At 41.7% G+C, this 15,494-nt stretch overlaps 1 long non-coding RNA gene across 1 annotated transcript; it reads left to right on the top strand.

Annotated features, from left to right (window-relative positions):
* The first annotated feature begins 9,860 nt into the window (after positions 1-9,860).
* LOC140844446 (uncharacterized) lies at positions 9,861-14,836 on the top strand. Its single transcript, XR_012122756.1, has 2 exons — positions 9,861-10,329; positions 13,798-14,836. It is a non-coding gene; the product is annotated as an uncharacterized lncRNA (long non-coding RNA).
* The last annotated feature ends 658 nt before the right edge of the window (positions 14,837-15,494 follow it).

Below are 15,494 nucleotides of genomic sequence, written 5' to 3'. Positions count from 1 at the left end.
GGCATCTCCAACAAGGGGTTAACATCCAAAATATACAAAGAACTCACATGCCACCACACCTAAAAGGCAAATAACCCTATTAGAAAAATAGACAGAGGATATGAACAGACACTTCTCCAAAGAAGAAATTCAAATGGCCAACAGGCACAGAAAAGATGTTCCACATTGCTAATTATCAAGAAAATGCAAGTTAAAACCACAATGAGATATCACCTCACACCAGTTAGGATGGTCAACATAGGAAAGACTAGAAACAATAAATGCTGGTGAGGATGTGGAGAAAGAGGAACACTTGTACACTGCTGGTGGGAATGCAAACTAGTTCAACCATTGTGGAAAGCAATATGGAGGTTTCTCAAAGAACTAAAAACAGAAATACCATTTGACCCAGGAATTCCACTCCAAAGAAAACAACTTCTCAGATTCAAAAAGACATATGCACCCTTATGTTTATTGCAGCACTATTTACAATAGCCAAGATATGGAAGCAACCTATGTGTCCATCAGTAAATAAATGGATAAAGAAGATGTGATACATATACACAATGGAATACTATTTTCCATAAGAAAGAAACAAATCCTACCATTTGCAACAAATGGATGGAGCTAGAGGGTATTATGCTCAGTGAAATCAGTCAGGCAGAGAAAGACAAATACCAAATGATTTCCCTCATTTGTGAAGTATAACAATGAAGCAAAACTGAAGGAACACAATAACAGCAGACTCATAGACTCCAAGAAGGGACTAGTGGTTACCAAAGGGGAGGGGTGGTGGAGGGTGAGGGGAGGGAGGGAGAAGGGAATTGTGGGGTATCATGATTGGTGCACATGGTGTTTGGGGGGGGTCACAAAGAAGACAGTGTAGCTCAGAGAAGACAAATAGGGACTCTGTGGCATCTTACTACACGGATGGACAGTGGCTGCAATGGGGTATGGGGGGACTCAATAATAAAGGTGAATGTAATAACCACATTGTTTTTGTTGTGAAACCTTCATAAGAGTGTATATCAATGATACCTTAATAATAATAAAAAAAAGAACATACATTTATTATCACACAGTCTCTGTAGCTCAGGAGCCTGAGCACAGGCTGTAGCTGGGTTTTTTGCCCAGAGTTGCACAAGGCCACACACAAGGGGATGATGGGCTGGTTTCTCATCTGGGACTCACTGTTGTCTTCCAAGTTCAGTCTAGCTACTGGCAGAATTCAATTCCTTGTGGTTTCAGGACTGGGGCCCTCAGCTCCTAGAGGCCACCTCTGTCTATAGCAAATCACAACATGACAGCTTGCTTCTTCAAGGTCACCAGGAGAGCATCTCTCCTGCTTTGAGTTTCTTTTGAAAAGCTCACCACACAGAATAATTTCCTTAATGATTAATAGGCTTTTGTTACATCTGCAAAATCTTTCACCTTTGAGATATACTTTAACCTAATTATAGAAGTAACATCCATCATATTCACGAAGCCTGCTCATAAGCAAGGATAGCAGATTATAGTAGGCCTATACAACACTGGATGGGAATCTGGGGACCATATTAGAATTATACCAAATAAGAATGAATATATTCTAGATATAATTTCTTTGTCAGATGTATTGCAATTATTTTCTCTGAAACTATTAAGCATTTATTTGCTTCATCATATTTTTGCATGAGCAAATTTTTTAATTTTAATAAACAGTAATCCATCAAAATTTTTATTTTATGCTCAGTTATTTTTATCTCATATCTAAGAAATATTTGCCTTCCCATGTGTTACAAATATAATCTTTTTCTAGAAACTCATAGTTTTAGCTTCATATTCATGTCTATGATACATATACAATTATTTGTGTAGGGGGACACATGTGTATAATGTGAGGTTGGGGTGAGGTTCTCTTTCTGTCCCTATACAGATATCCATTCATTTCAGTACAACTTATTAAAAAGATTTTTATTTTTCCACTGAGTTGCTTTAATGGCTTTGCCAGAAAGCAGTCTTTGGGCCCTTTATTTTGTTCCATTGATCTATGTGTCGGTTCTAATGTGAATGGCATGTTCTCTTGATTAGTGTCACTGCAGTGCAAATCTTGCAACCAGAGAGCATAAATACTTCACCAACATTCACCCCTTGAAGGACTGTTTTGACAATATCCTGCCTGGTTCCAAGTTTTCTCAGGCATATCAGAGGAGGTCCATGAAGATGAGTCTAGGAAGGGCTGGGAGCTTTTCTGTGACTGTGGCTACCAAGGGTTCTGTACTCTCCTGCTAGTCCACACTTGCCCTTTAGTCATTCACTGGAAAGGTTAACTGAATTCCTTTTCCCCACTTGTATGGTGCCCACTGGCTCTTCCTCCTACACAGATGATGAGCTGGCTCACTCATGTCTCCAAGAAGACAGGGGCATTCTTTTCTTCTGTTCCAGACTAACTTGTGACCACAGGTCTGATGGGATCCTTAAAAATTATGACCATGTAGTTTATCTTGCTAAGGTGGGAGCAGTGCTCATGTGGTCTGTTGTAGTATCTTCTCTTTCATTCCTGATGGAGTGATTAATCCTGATATGGTCACCCTGGTATCAGTGTTTTCTACTTTCTCTTGATCAGTCTTACCAAAGGTTCCTCTTTTTCAGTTATATTGACTTTCCTCTGTTGCTTGTATATTTTCTATTTCACTGAATTCCACTCTTACCTTTGTTGGGGGAGCATTGTGTATTTTCCTTAGTCCTTGTCCCTGCTGTAATAAAGAATTGAAAGGCAGAGATACAGTAGTGAAACAGAGTAAAAGTTTTATTTAAAGTTACTGCAAGACCAGAGGTATCAGAGGTACGGACGGGTCTCACTGGAGGAACCCGACTCGAGTCAAATAAGGAAGAGAACGACAAATGTCACTCAAATTATTCAATGGAAGGTCCCTAGCCACAGGTCCCGCCTAGAACATGCATCACAGTACTCTCTCCCCAGCAACCCAGCATGACCAATCATCGGTGATCACAACACCAACACTGGCCAATTAGTTCTGTCCACGTGTAAGTCTGGGGAAAGGAAATCCTGGGGCAAAATATCTCTAAAAACCAAAATTAGTCAAAGGGAGAAATAAAGTTTAAAATCCATTTATTGCTTACAAAACTGCAGTCTAGCCCATCTCTCTCTTGCTCAAGCAGCCACAACACCGACCCTCCCCCTCACCTCTCAGGTACAGATAAGCCCTCTGTTGTCCATGTAATTATCCACTGATATGGAGATGAACTTCTTCACCCCTGAGGAAAGATGCAAATGCACTAAAGCCATAATTCTTTCCATCTCTGAATGCTTATTGATACGTGGATATACTAAAGACAGGCAAGGTATTCTGGAAATATTTCAATTTTACCCACACCATAATACCCTCAGAGCTCTCCCAGCATCTTTGATAAGCCTATCACCCCTCCTGCTGCTGCTGGGGCAACTTCCCTGGCCTGTGGAAACGCAGACTGGTAAACCTCACCCAGAATTGTGCTAATAAATTTTTTTGGCTCCTTTGTTGCCACTTGCCTAGTCTGGTTTCATTTACCTTACAATTATTTAAAGAGGAAAAAGTAAGGCCACCTCAGCAAGGAGAGGTGCCCTGAAAGGTTGGAGAGAGAAAGTTTAAGATTAAAAGTGTAAGATAAATTCTAGCCAAAATAAGCAGGTGACGACAGGCAACAAAGGGCCAGGCAGTGTATTTGAGCACAATTCCCAGGCGAGGTTCACCAGTCTGCTGGGACGCAGGCTGTGGAAGTTGTGCCCAGGAAGGGAGGTGGGGAGTTTTTAAGAGAACAGGGAGGGGAGGGGGAAGTGGGCCATGCTAGGGGTACGTGGGGGAATTTTTATTGGCTCAGGGTTGGGTGATGGACAGCCAGAGGTCTCCTCCTTCCGAATGGAGGGGGTCTGCATCTGGGGTTTGTCCTCACATCATGGGACTGGAATCCAGGAAGAGCTGTTCATTCCTTCCCCATACAGCATAGAGTTACTTGGTGCTGTCTCTGCTCCGCCTGCATTGTCCTCACCCTTCTCCCTTTGGTACCTCCAGCCTTACAGAAAGGTTATGCACTTAGAAAGTGTGGGCGACCCCAGAGAGAGGAGCGCCCCCTGAGAGGTTTAAAAGAGAGAGTTTAAAATTAAAAGGTTACACACTTAGAAAGTGCAGGTGACCTCAGAAGAGCACCCCAAAAGGTTGGGGGTTCCCATTTTAAGGATTCTTCAGGAATGTGACTAAGGCCGGTGGGTACAGACCTGTTAAGTGGTCTTTGAATACTTAGAACTAACTTAACACAAGGAAGTTCCTGCTCTGATTTCTCCCTGGGATACCTGCATCTTGGTCTGGGAGCATTATCAAACAGACTGCCTGCCCAGCCCCCAAGGTGGGCTGAGTTATTGTCTGTTTGCTAAAGAGTAAGTTACATTTTTAACTTTCTGGGTATTAAAATACAATCTTTAAGATGGAATCCTCCCTGCCTTTTACTGTGTTGTTTACAGCTGGGCCTGCATGCTAAATTAGTTGCCTAGGTTACAAACTACTTAATTAGGGCTGCAAGGAGAAAAAACAGCATATAGATAAAGATAAAAAAATAAGCTGGGCCTGCGTGATTAACACAATAAAGACATGGGCTATGCTGAGGTGCCCTCCTTTAGCTAGGGAATATTCAAACATTCCAGGCCAAGTTGCTCCTGGATTAATTTATTAACTTTGGGTCTTTTTAGTGTACTTACCTGGCCTTTTTCTCTTTCCACTCTGCTCATATCTATTTTCCTGCCTAACACCTTGATCATTTCTTAACTTCTACTTGGATTTTGTTTTTCCTTTTTGGGTGTCTTAGCATGAAAGCTTAATCATTGATTTTAGATGGGTAAAATTGAAACATTTCCAGAATATCTCACCTGGCTTTAGTATAAAAAATCATTGATCCTGATATTTTAGATATTTTCCTCTTATTTTAACATTTACAGTTAAAGGGTTCTAAGGACTGCTTTAGCTGATTTCACAGAATTTGATATTTTGTTTTTATCATCATTCAACTATAAGTAGTTTCTAAATCTGCTTATTACTTCTTCTTTGACCTATAAATACTTTAGAGGTGTGTTCTTAATTTCCAAATATTAAAAGATTTCCCAGATACCTTTTTGTTATTCCTTGCTAATTTAGTCCTCTTTTAATCTAAGAAGGTACTTTTTAAAGATTTCAGTCATTTGAAATCTGAGATTTTCATGACCCAGAATACAGTACCTACAGTGAATGTTCCATGTGCACCTGAAAATAATATGCATGTATATTTGTTTGGTATATTGTATAGTGTTAGTTAGATCACATTTGCTGATAGTAGTTCAAATCTGCTGTACCCTTGCTAGGGTTTTTGCCCCCTTTTCCTCCTCTTTCTCCTGTTCTTTCTTCTTTTGCCTACTTGTTTTGAGAGATAAATGTTAAAGTCTCCAATTATAATTGTGGTCTTGTCTGTTTTCAGTAATGCCAGTTTGGGTTTCTTATATTTTGAAGCTCTGTGCTTAGTGACATAGACATTCAAGGTTGTCATACCATCCTGATAAAGTGACATTTTATCATTATGAAATATCTTGCTTTATGTCTCATATTAATATTACCACATCAGCTTTATTATTTAGAGGTTACAGGTATGCCTTCCACATCCTTTTATTTTTACCTGCCTGTGCTATTATATTTAAAGTACATCTTCTGCAAGTACATGTTCTTACTTTTTAAAAACGCTTTCCAACAAATGCTACCTTTCAATTGCATTTTTTTAGTTTAATGCTCTGTTAATATGGTGAAGTCTAAACTACACCATCCAGTTCTTTGCTGTTGTTTGTTTATTTTCAAGAAAGCCCCAGCCATTCCTTTCATCTGGCAGTTAAACCAAGGGAGTAGCCATTCAGGTTCCTCCTGAGTTGCTTTGGGCTATAGATGTACTGCAGGTTTCTTCAGATTGAGGTCATCTGGGTCAGCTCCATCTCCAGCTTCCCTCATGCCACCAGTGCCTTTTTAATGTTATCAGTTTTTGAGCTGCAACAGGACTGGGCAACAGCTTCAGATATTTTTTACTCACCTTTAGATTCAACCCCAACAAGTCCCGGAACCCAAGCAATGTGATAAAGCTCTGCACTGTGTGGCCGCTGCCTCCCTTCTCGGGCTAAGCAACTGTTTTGCAGTTGTGTCAGTCTGGTTTGGTTTTTGCATTTGAGACACTTAGAGATTCCAATCTGCCCAGCAGCCTGCTCTGCAGTCTGGGGCCTGGCTGGCTCTCTCTTGCCTCTGATAAAGAGTGTCCCTTATGGTAGACCTGCTGTGCTTGCTCAGCGTGACTCTTTGGCCTTCTATGAATGGAATCTCTCTTTAGAATTCACTCCTTAGGGCTCCTTGGCTTCCAAAGAACCTTCCCTGCTTGGCCCATAGAAAAATGGGGTTATTACTTTTCCAGAATCTTCTTGCTACAATGGAGGAAATATTTTTCTTACCCTTTCATGTTGGAACTGGAACCTCTCAGTGTTCTTTTCCTTTCATGAACATGCCTCATCTTGCTTGCTTTCCCAATACTTAACCAGCATCTCTTTGCTAAGGTCAGCAATGACCTCCCCGCTGTGAACCCAATGGCCAGTCCTTAGTCCGTGTGTTATTTTATCTGTTTGACCACATGACAGCGTTCCTCACATACCTCTTCTTTAAACACTGAGGCTGGCTCCTGGAATGTGACTCTCTACTGATTCTCCTCTGATCACCATGACTCCTTCTTTTCTCATGCCCTCTTTGCCCACACTTCCCTGCTCCTAACTGGTGGAGTGCCCCAGAGCCAGTCCTCTTTTCCGTGGGTGTTCACTCAGCCAGCTTCATGGTTTTAAGCTGCACTTTTATGTTGACAGTTTCTTCATTTACATTTAGAGCCCAGACTTGTTCCTGAACTCCAGAATTCTGTATCCAGCCACCAACTTTATACTATATGCTGATTTATCATCTCACACAGCATAGTCAAAATAAACTCCTGGTTATGCCTCCAAAATCTACTCTTTCTGCATTCTTCTTCAAAAGCAAACAGCAGCTTCATTCTTTCAGTTTCTCAGGTCAAATGGCCTTGAATTCATGCTGCTGTTTTGCCCTCTCTAAAAGGCACACGACCCATTAGCAAATCCTGTGTAGTGACCTTCAAATTATACCCAGAATCCAAACACCAACTTTACTGGTGTCACCCTGGCTCAGCTTACCACCCTCTCTTCCCTGGATCATTGCAGTCACTTCTTAGCCAGTCCCCTGCAGAGAGTCCCACCTACTGCCACCTCCCAGCTCCTGCTCCACCATCCATCCCACGGAGCAGTGACGAAACTGTTAGGCCCTCCTTCAGATCATCTAACTGCTCTATGGAGAGCTCTCCAATGGCTTCCTCTGGCACCCAGAGTGGAGGCTAAAGACTTGCAATGGCCTACGGACCTTATTTGATTGTGCGTCCTGCCACGTCCCTATCTGCTATGTTCTCTTTTTTTTTTTTTTGATGTGTTTATTTGAGTGTACAAACTTCCCTCTTTATCTGGTGCTGTCTTCTCTTTGCCCATTCTTTTCCAGCCACACGGGTCTTCTGGTCATTCTTCACACACAAGAAACATATTCTTGCTTCATATCTTACTCATGTTATTCTCTGTTTAAAACACTTCCTTGCCAGAAAACTCATGTTTATCCTTAATTTCCATTGAGCTGTTTTGTTCCTATTGCCATGTTTAAAAGAAAATACTTTATTTTTGGAACAGTTTTAGGTAAACAGCAAAATTAAGAGGAAAGTACAGAAATGTTCCATATGTGCCTGTTTCCACACATGCATAGCCTCCCGCACTACCAATGTCTTCCACCATTGCAGGAGGTTTGTTATAATTGATGAACCGACACTGATATATCATCACTCAGAATCCATAGTTTACATTATGGTTCCCTCTTGATGTTGTACTTTCTGTGGGTTTGGGCAGATGTAAAAGACATGTCACCTGTGTCATTACAGTACCATACAGAGTATTTTCACTGCTCTAAAAAATCCTCTGCACTCTGCCAATTCATCCCTCCCTCCCCAGACCCTGGCAACCACTGATTTTTTTTCCTGTCTCCACAGTTTCACCTTTTCCAGAATGTTACACAGTTGGAATCATACAGTAGGCCACCTTTTCAGATCGACTTCTTTCATTTAGGAATAGGCATTTAAGTTTCCTCCATGTCCTTCATGGCTGAATAGCTCATTTCTTTCTAGCACTGAATAATATGCCACCATAGGGATGTACTACAGTTTTTTTATCCATTCATCTAGTGAAGGACATCTTGTTTACATCCAAGTTTTGGCAATGAATAGAGCTGCTTAAACATCCACTTGCAGCTTTTTTTTGTATAGACATAAGTTGTCAACCCCTTTGGGTAAATATCAAGGAGAGAAATTGTTGGATCCTATGGTAAGAGTAATTTAGTTTTGTAAGGAACTGCCATACTCTGTCCCACAGTAGCTGTGCCATTTTGCATTCCCACCAGCAATAAATGAGAGTCCCCATCGCACCACATCTTCACCAGCATTCACCATTGCCAGTGTCTGGATTTTGGCCATTCTACTGTGCGTGTAGTAGCATCTCCTTGCTCCAGTTTTCTTCTCCCTGATGACATATGATGTGGAGCATTTTTCATGTGCCTGTTTGTCATCTGTACAACTTCTTTGGTGGGACATCTTCAGGTCTTTGGTCCATTTTTTAATTGGGCGGTTTGTTTTCTCATGGTTGAGTTTTAAGAGTTCTTGGCATATTTTGGATAACAGTTATTTATCAGATAATGTGTTTTGCAAATACTTTTTCCCAGTCTGTGGCTTGCCTTCTCATCCTCTTGACATTGTCTTTCAGAGAGTTGAAGTTTTTAATTTTAATGAAATACAGCTTATCAATTATTTCTTTCATGGATCATGGTTTTAATCTAAAAGGACATCACCCTCTCACTCTGCCTTTCCTCCTTCCTGCCTTCTTGCTCTCCATGGCTCTGATCTTTTTGTGACATATGATGTACTTATTCATTTATTGTCCTTTCCCTCCTAGAAAGTATGCTCAGTTATGGCAAGAATTTTGTCTGTTCTGTTCACCACTGGATCACAGTGTCTAAAACAGTGATCTAGACTAACATATAATAGGGGCTCAAAAAATAATTAGTTTATAGATGAATGTGTGCCTTTTCACTATTGCTATTACATTCCATGACTCAGTCTCTCATTTATGCCTTGTAAGTGTTACGAAACTTTGAACTATAATGACATCATTTGAGGGAAACATTTCCCATATTGTTCTCATGGATTTTCCTTTCCCAGAAGCTGGTGATTAGGATTTAAGGCAGAGATAGGACTCATACCTAACCTGGCTGGGCGTGCCTTGCTACCTCTTTGCCCCTACCCCTACTTCTGGTGCCCCTCTAATCTATTCTTTTCACTAGAGCTCTGCTTCCAGGGCACCTTTAAATATTTTGCTTCTCTGACTCAAGCCACATAGGTCGCAGGAGTAGCACAAAACCTTCTCAGCAGATGCTACATCATCTATAGAATAATAGCCACATACTTTTCCATTGTGCAAGTGCTATTATAAAAATGTCCCTGGGAAAATTTGTAGTTAGGAATATGTATCAGAAATTAAAATACAATGAAACTATGCCTTTGTCCTACACAGTACTATGAAGATAAAAATAAACATAACAAATCTCATAAAATATGTATAATAAAATTCCTGATATATAAACACTGCTATTAGCAACCTTCCTGCTCTTTCCAGCCTGAAGGTGCAGGACCGCTAACCTGGCAGGCAGGAAACATGTGTCCTACCTTCCGTCATGGATTATGTCACCATAGTTGTGTTGCCGGAGACCAAAAGGGCCCACACCCACAAGATGGCGGATTTCCTGCTTCTTTTCCGGGTTTGCTATTCCCGCCAGTGCCCTCCGAGACCCAATCACCTTTGTACACACTCCTGCTAGCACCACCTGGTGTCCAATCATCTTCCGACCCTCCCCTTCCTTGCTGATCTGTATAAATTAAGCCTGCTGCAAATAAACTGCGCCAGCTTGATCAGACATCCTGTCTTGCTGGTCGTTCTTTGTGTCCCTTGCTTGTTCATTTCTGCAGGCGTCTCCGGCTACACTCCACGTTCGTCCCGCGGGCCGGGACAACTGGCGCCCAACGTGGGGCCCCCCGGGACTCCTGCTGAAACGTCTGCTCGGAAGCCCTGGCCAGGCATTCATTTGAGTCACCGCACGGGTATTGACCTGATGTCGACTCTGCATGGAGAAGGATCACTGCGGCTCACCCGTCCGTAATACAGATCCTTGAGAGGTGAGTAGACGAATCCCCCAAGCAAGATTTCAGACAACCTCTTGGGTGTTCAGCAGTCCATTTGATCTTATCACTTCCCTCCAGTTTGCTACCGCGATTTATTCCTTGTTTTGTTCACTGGCCGTTCCTCTCTGAAAACCTTGTGTTTACTTTGGGCTAAAGGTCGTCCACCTCGAAGGCATACCCAGGGGACTCCGACTCCAGAGTCCCTGCCCTAGAGGGTCCGAGCAGGCGGATTGTACCTGCCGACTGTCCTACGTAAACAAGGGCTCGTCTGAGCTGACGAGAGTGGCTCCAGTGTTTCAGGACATTGATGTAATTGCAGCTAAATTGGAGGAAAGGATTCAAATTTTTACAGTGCAAGGGTTGCGGCCATAGTGATGGGCAACTCTCTGAACTCCCATGAAGTCTTCCTTACTGGACTCAAGGAGTCCCTCAGGACACGAGGAATTAGGGTTAAAAGAAAAGACCTTAGGTATTTTTTTACTTTTATCCATGAGACTTGCCCCTGGTTTCCCCTCGAAGGCACTATCAATCATAAATGTTGGAAAAGAGTCTGGTGATCGTATAGAAAAACCAGCTAAAGCCCAGAAATACCGCCGCCTTAACCTTAAACACTTAAAAGACTTAAAAACAGCTGTTACCAATTATGGCCCCACAGCTCCTTTTACATTAGCCTTAATTGAAAGCCTGAGTGACCGGTGGTTGACTCCTAAAGACTGGCTTTCCCTAGCTCGAGCCGCCTTGTCAGGAGGAGAGTATGTTTTAGGGCGCACTGACTTTGTAGAAAATTGCCGTGAGATTGCGCAGCGCAATAGTGAAAGTAAAACTTCACGCGCATGGACAAGAGATAAACTGCTTGGGCGAAGCCCCTATGAAACAAATGAAGCCCAAGCAGCCTTCCCCCCAGGCCTTTTAGCTCAAGTCCAAAACGCAGCCCTTAAAGCCTGGCAGCGCCTCCCTTCTAAAGGCTCCGCTACTACCTCCCTAGCAAAAATCCCGCTCCCATCCCCCTTCCGAAGCCTCCCGGCCAGCTTCCCCTTCTTTTAAAACACACCCTTCAGATCCTGTTACAAACCCCTCCCAGGACCCAAGCGAGCTCCCGCCCTTGCCAACAATTGAGCCTCTTTCTCCGTCCCCTCCCCTTGATAGTTCTGCCAATCCTGTTATTTCTCCCCCAAGTATTTACCCTACTCTCATCGACTTAAACCCTGATGAGCCCCTTAGTCCCGCTGATGAGACCACGCTAGAGGAAGGGGCAGCGCGCCATAATAATTCTGACTGGCCATCAAAAAGCCCTGCTATTGTTCATGCCGCCCCGCCCATCCCTGCCACTACGTCCCGCCCTTCAACTATAAGCCCACCTGGTAAGCCTGCCTCCCTTCCTCCCACCACCACCTTATCATTTCCCTGTCCTTGACCAAGTGTTCCCTGCCTCATCAACTCTCTCCCGCGAGCGTCTGCATATGACAAATGACCTCTCAGTCCTCAGGCACATGGTCAAAAACAGAAAAGAGCAGATTCAACTCCTGCAGGCCGTCCGTGATTTAGATCAAGAGCTCTCCAAATTGACTCACATAACTTACATCCCAAAACCTCCTCAGCAGCCCCAGGGAAGCCAAACAAGCTTGTGACTCAGATCAGGGCTCTAGTAGCGAAAAGTCACACAGTCCCTGGATTTATCAGACAGGCAGGGGCCTCTTGAGGAATGACAATAGCTCAGGCAGAAAAAACTAGGAAAACTAACTGAGAGCAATTCGATCCCTAAACTCTAAAAAGAAGTATCTTATCTTCTGCACACAAACCTGGCCCCAGTACAAACTCTGATTAGAGAGGCTTGGCCCCTGAAAGAAGTATGCAATATAATGTTATGCAGCTAAATATATTTTGCCACAAGGGAAGAGGATAGTCAAGAGTTCCATGAACTGCTACAATGTAGAGCTAGTTTTCTGAATTCTTTTAGTGAACATCTATTCTATTTATTCAGTTCATCACTGTCTTTGAGAATTGAGAAGTCTTAAACTAAACTCCCTGAGATAGAAGAAATTTATCTTCTGCAATACAGCCTGGCTTTAAATGACTGGAGCTAGAATTGTATTTGCATTCCATTTCCAGCCCCCTAGACACACATAATCCCTATCAGTTCAGAGCCTTCAGCGGCCCTGTTAGTCTGGGGCTGTCTAAACCTTAACCCAGTTATGTAAACTGCTTGCCTTTAGAGTGTATTCTTGAAAACTGAAGTACTTTCCATCAAATAAACTAAGAAGAAAGAAGACCATTGAGTATTAGAAACTCAAATCTTTATGTCAGTTTGTCTGTGTATATGTATTTGTATGAAGAGTGTTACTAACTGTAGTCATTATGTCTCGGTCTGTATGTTTGTGTGTCTAAGTGTGTAAAAAAATATATATATTTTCCACCTCCGGAGGGTATTAATAAAATTGATTTAAAAACATGCGCTTGTGAAAATTGGGCATTCTAAAACTTCCAGAAAATCTAATTAAAAAATATTATGCATTAATGCTAATTTAAGCTTAACTGAAATGGACATGTCTTTATAGTTATTAGCTGCCAAAGTTTACTTAAAGTCATTTAAGTTGATGTTACCTGTTAAATATTCCAAGAAAATACTTAAAGAAAAGCTTGACTTTGATGTGTGGTGAAAGTTTTATAAGTAATTTAGCATAGTTGCTAAAAATAAGTAAACAAGTGTAGCAAATAAACCTTTTAATAATAATACTGTATTAATCTATAACAATGTATATATCTGCAAACAGCCTGAGAATTTTTGTGGTAACCAAAATTCTTAAAGTTTGCCAAGTTATTTAAGAAAATAAGATCTTAATATTAAAAAGACTAAGCTAAGTGTTGTTAACAACTATGTAACCTTCTGCATTCGCTTTTAAACTTTCTTATTATCATTCCAGTTAAATAATAAGTGTTATTTAATAACTATAATTCTATTTAGGCAAGTGCCTTAAAAACTTTTGACAGCTTCCCATAACCAAAATTTAAAAAGGTATTTTTACCTCTCGATTAACTCTGATATTTTCCAGAGGGCCCCTGGAACATATCAGTAGAATTTCTTTTCTTCATCAAGAAAATATTTGACTAATTTGGCTTATTTACCTGATATATATTTACCTGGAAAGCACTGTCAAAAGGAATAATACTAAACTTTATTATTGAATCTTTCATGTTACATAAACATCACTCTTACCCCTAAAGTGCTCGCTCCTGATGCCCAATTAAATCTAACTGTTAGTATTACTATAATTACTGATTGTGTATGTATTAATTGTACTCATGTGCCCTCTTATTATAATTCTTCAATCAATGTAAAATGGTCTTCTAGATATAGACTTCCAAATAGTTGGGTATTTTTGCGTAATAACAAAAGATATCAAGCCCTTTCTCCACACTATCGAGGTGTTTGTGATGTGGGATGCATTCTTCCTGCTCTAATAGACCACCTGGATATAAGCACAAGAGACTTCTCTGAGTTCTGCCATCTGACTGTGATGAAAACTTGAAACTTTGAGATCCTGTCGCTGTTGCAGTTGCAGCTGCATTCCTCCTGCCAGTTCCTGGACTTGTCATTAGAATGCAGAAAGAGATATCTAAGCTGGCCTGTGCATATAGCAAAACAACAAACTTGACTGCTTCTGTATTATCTGAACTCAACCAAAAGCTGAGAGAATTGCGAGCTGCAGTGCTTCAGAATCGTGCTGCTCTGGACTGTCTGATGTTAAAAGAGCATGTAAGATGTGATCAGTTTCCAAGAATGTGCTGTTTCAATTTCTCAAACTACTCAAAATCAATTAGATGATATCCCTCATATTGTCAATAAGTTTTTACAAATGCCTAAGCTATCTAACTAGTTTTTTAATTTCATTAGATATAACGAGTAATTGTAAGTCTGCCTTTGTTATGTATCTATATTCCTATTGTTAATGTGTATATGCAATTTAACTAGCAGTTTTTTAAAACCTATATATATATTCAAGTTATGTCTGTCTTTCGACATGTTCAGAGAACCCCTGAATAGTGTCTGGCACGCTGTCACACCTCTCTTAACCCTAAGCATTTTATGTCTTCTATTGCTGTTACTAGGGCCTTGTGTCCTTTGCAGCATGTGGAAACTCATCCAACAAGCCTTAAGAGACCTGCATTATTTGAAATTGCAGATGGCTCCCCCACTTGTAAATCATAAGATCTAAAGTCAAGTATGGTAGTCAATGACGGGTAATTAAGAGGTTGTACCTGCAGAAATACAGGACAGACATAAGACCTCTGATAAAAATAACAGGGGCCGATCTAATACTGGGGCAAGCTCCTATTTATGTAGGCCGATCCAGTATTAGGGCAAGCTCCCCTGAAGATATCAGGCCGACTCCAAAAAGAGGCAAGCTCCTGAAAAACAGAGGCCAGGTACAAAACCTCTAAACCTAAGACAGGCACCGTCTACCCAGTAGATAAAAAGCTCCAAGTTCCTGTCCCAATCCCTCCTAAAAAGAATAGAAAAGGAGGAGATGCCGGAGACCAAAAGGGCCCACACCCACAAGATGGCGGATTTCCTGCTTCTTTTCCGGGTTTGCTATTCCCGCCAGTGCCCTCCGAGACCCAATCACCTTTGTACACACTCCTGCTAGCACCACCTGGTGTCCAATCATCTTCCGACCCTCCCCTTCCTTGCTGATCTGTATAAATTAAGCCTGCTGCAAATAAACTGCGCCAGCTTGATCAGACATCCTGTCTTGCTGGTCGTTCTTTGTGTCCCTTGCTTGTTCATTTCTGCAGGCGTCTCCGGCTACACTCCACGTTCGTCCCGCGGGCCGGGACATTGTGTGACCTTAGTTATGCCACTTCCACTCTCAATTGCTCGAGTCAAAACCCTTGAATTCATTTTGCCTCTTGTCTTTCTCCAGTAAAGTACGTACAACCCACAAGCAAACTCTGTGTGTCCAGCTTCAGCAAACCCTGTGTGGGGATGGAAGCACCGACTTCACCCTCCTCCTTCCTTGGGCTTCTGTTTTCTCTTTTCCAAGCTTAGATAATCCTGAGATCACATCCATCTCCAGAATTAGATGAGTCTATGGATTTTGTGAATCTGAGGTTCCAGAGCTTTGATTCACTATCCCAAATAATAGAATGATGTCATTCTT

This window comes from Manis javanica, chromosome 11, assembly GCF_040802235.1.
Source record: "Manis javanica isolate MJ-LG chromosome 11, MJ_LKY, whole genome shotgun sequence".
Classification (NCBI taxonomy): Eukaryota; Metazoa; Chordata; class Mammalia; order Pholidota; family Manidae; genus Manis; species Manis javanica.
This window is presented reverse-complemented; position numbering and strand designations above follow the sequence as displayed.